This window comes from Marmota monax, unplaced genomic scaffold (assembly GCF_021218885.2).
Source record: "Marmota monax isolate L192 unplaced genomic scaffold, Marmota_monax_Labrador192_F-V1.1 WCK01_AAM20220418_F8-fsc01682, whole genome shotgun sequence".
Taxonomy (NCBI): Eukaryota; Metazoa; Chordata; class Mammalia; order Rodentia; family Sciuridae; genus Marmota; species Marmota monax.
Genome location: NW_026694863.1, coordinates 30,723 through 33,910, shown reverse-complemented (window position 1 = coordinate 33,910; position 3,188 = coordinate 30,723). Strand labels below are relative to the sequence as shown.

At 42.8% G+C, this 3,188-nt stretch overlaps 1 pseudogene; it reads left to right on the top strand.

The window, feature by feature from the left end:
* The first annotated feature begins 1,071 nt into the window (after positions 1-1,071).
* LOC124080531 (Fanconi anemia core complex-associated protein 24-like) lies at positions 1,072-1,762 on the top strand (annotated as a pseudogene).
* The last annotated feature ends 1,426 nt before the right edge of the window (positions 1,763-3,188 follow it).

Here is a 3,188-nt window from a genome sequence, read left to right as displayed (position 1 = left end):
CATCCTGAAGTTATTAAAATAAAAGCTTCCAAAGAGAAATATAATTTTCCAGAAATAATAATACAAAATTATCATCCACTAAGTGAAATCAACCACAGATCCATACTAATACGATGAATAAAGAAATGGAAATTTTGATGAGGAAAGCAGATAGCTATATAGTCTCCAATTGTCTCTCCACAAAACACTCAAGAATTAGAAAGCGAAGGATCAACATTTCAGAAGAGAAACCCAGCAGATACCACCTCCATTGATCAATGTTAACACCATCAAAAAGGAGGAAATCAAAATTATAGGTCACATGAGAGGATGCAATGAAAAAAAATTGCTGAATCTCTTCTGGGAGGCTTTTCTCCCCAAACATAATGTCTGATCATGATGAAACATACCAGAAAAATACAACTGAGGGACATTTTACATAAATTCTATCTTAGAAGACTGAAGGTAGTGAAAACTGAAGGTTGTTCCACACTGAGACAGACTAACAAAAGATCAAACTGTTGTCTAAATGTTTAGGTCCAGCTGGATGTGCTGGCTCAGGACTGTATTCTCAGCTTTTCAGAAGCTGCGGCAGGAAGATTTCAAGTGCAAAGTAATCATGGGTCACACAGTAAGATCCTGTTTCAAATTAATTAATCAAGTAATCAGTTCACTAACTTATTGATTCAACAGTGGAGCCATTTGTAACAATAAAAATTAGAAATACATATAAGACATCACCAAAGTTTTTAACTCCACCAAAGAATGAATGGTGACTAGGGCGGAAGTAGGGTCCCTGCCAGCTAGGTCCTAGCCCTAGACTGGAGTGAGCAGCTATAGCACAGGTGGAGCTGGGCCACTAGGGGCCAGGCAGTGCTGAAAATGAGGGACACAGCCATGAGGACAAAAATCTCTTGGGTTCTTAAGACTTTTAGAGACCACTCTGCAGACAAGATCCTGTTAAAGAGGCCCTTGGCTTCAGAGTGGAATGTGGGGCCCTGTGCAGGAGAGCCTGCCCAGGTGTCATTTTGCATTTCCCTCTTTAGGTCCAGATCACTGATGGAAAAGGCACAGGCCTCCCTGAAGGCATAGGCCCCTTTGCGCATGCCTTTGGGGTATGTTGTAGCTAATGAGAAGTGGCACAGATCTCAGCTGGTACAGGGGATGCAAGGGAAAATTAATCTCATTTTTGAGGATGGCCTGACACCTGTAGATTTTTACCTGTCCAGAAAATCCTGCATTCTTTGTCACTGAAGCTGATTTGGTGGCAGAAAATGGCTACAGAAAAAGACTTGTTCAAGTTAGAAATTCTGGTAAGTTTCAAGGGATTATAGTAGTTGTAAAAACACAGATAAATGAACAGTACTTCCCAGTTATACAAAAGTTTACTTTGTTGGACCTTGGGATGATGTTTCTTCCAGTGGCCAACCAGATGGAAGCATCCTGCCTCATTGTTCAGTTGGTACAAGAGCAATCCAAAGAACCCACCAAGAACCCTTTCCTCAGGAGGAAACTGGCTCTGCTCTCTGACCCAGATCTCCTTCAAACTATGCAGCAGATCTCAGAAGTTGGAAAAGTTAGAGCTTCCCTTCTGCTTCAGAAGTTTCCAAGTATCCAGCAACTAAGCAATGCTTCTATTCAAAAGCTTGAGCCAGCAGTAGGTCAAGTGGTAGCACAGTTAATCCACACCTTCTTCACCCAGTCCAGGATTACAGCTGCCCTTACATCTACTATGGTTTTTCCTTTTGACCAAAAACTACAGGATCTGGTTTTCATATTTTAAAATAATAATAATAAGAAGAAAGCGAGGTGCAGTGGCACACACCTCTAATCCCAGTGGCTGGGGAGGCTGAGGCAGGAGGATCACAAGTTCAAAGCCAGTTTCAGCAATGTAGCAAGACGCTGTCTCAAAATTTAAAAAAGGTCTGGGAATGTGGCTTGGTGGTCAAGGTTCCCTGGGTTCAATCCCTGGAAGAAAACAAAACACCTTCCCCCCCCAAAAAAAATACTTAAGAAAATAAAGTATTTTACAACATTTAGTGAAAGCTGAGGTAGGCCGGATGGAGCCTGTGGTTGTGCAGCTTCACTGTTCTGACATTTAAGTGATTCTCAGGTGCCAATGCCCTCATTCTACAAAGATGGGAAAAGACAGCCTGAATCTTCCCAAGAGTCAGGGACTCGCAGTAAAAAGCCAGTTGGGGCAGATTTTTATGAGTGACCCTGACCTGTATTTGTCATGGAATAGACTTTCAGGTGGTGGATATATCCATCTAAAGGAAACTGACCCACAATTAAGCACTGCGTATCATAAACCTCTTCCTTCTTCTTGGACTCAGATCTGTTGTTTAGGTCTGGTCCCCAAATTCCTGCACTGCCAATAACCGGGTGCACAAGGATAACAACAAAGAACGAACGGCTGTACAGTTGTTCAGAGCTTGTTGAACACTACATTTGGGCAGTCTGAGTACATACAACACAACAGTACTTTTAGTTATACACGCCAAGAGACAGTTTTAAATACATCAAACTGTTGTATGAATTCTATCAAACACTTATAATATAAACATATTTTTCTTCCTAGAGTTTCATATCAGTTTCCCTATCATTAGTGAGAAACAATTAAAATTCCATATAAAAAGACAAATAGATTATGTTACTATACTACTCAAATCATATATTCTTGTCTCCAAACTTTTGCTGTCTTCTTGAAATGCTTCCCAAAGCACATCTTTACTTTAGGTCCCAGAATAGAAGCTCTAAAGGTTCTAGATTCAAACTCAGTAGAATCCGCTGTTAGGGTTCTGCTTGCTGCTAAAGGCAGTGGGTGTGGCTTATGACCCCTGAGATTTTGCTGACCCTTCCACTTCTGCTCAGTACAAAACTGTCACTACTATTTCCAATAGAAGCGTGGTCTGGGACAGGCCTTGTTTGAACTGCGGTCTTCGTAATGCTCTTTCTCTAGAAAAGTTCATCACTGACCTCTTCTAGCCTCTCCTTGGTCCTTGGAAAGTCCGCGGGATTAGCAGAGACGCGTCTGTCAAGGCGATGGCCAGATGCCCAGCCTAGCAGTGTTTGGGGGCAGCGCCTCCGGCGGGGAAGGCAGGGGCTGGGAGCTTAGCCCGAACTTGCCAAGGAGTGAAATGGGCGGGCCCTGGGTGGAGGCGACAAAGTGGGCGACCGGGTCGCTTGGAGAAGATGAGGCCAGAGGT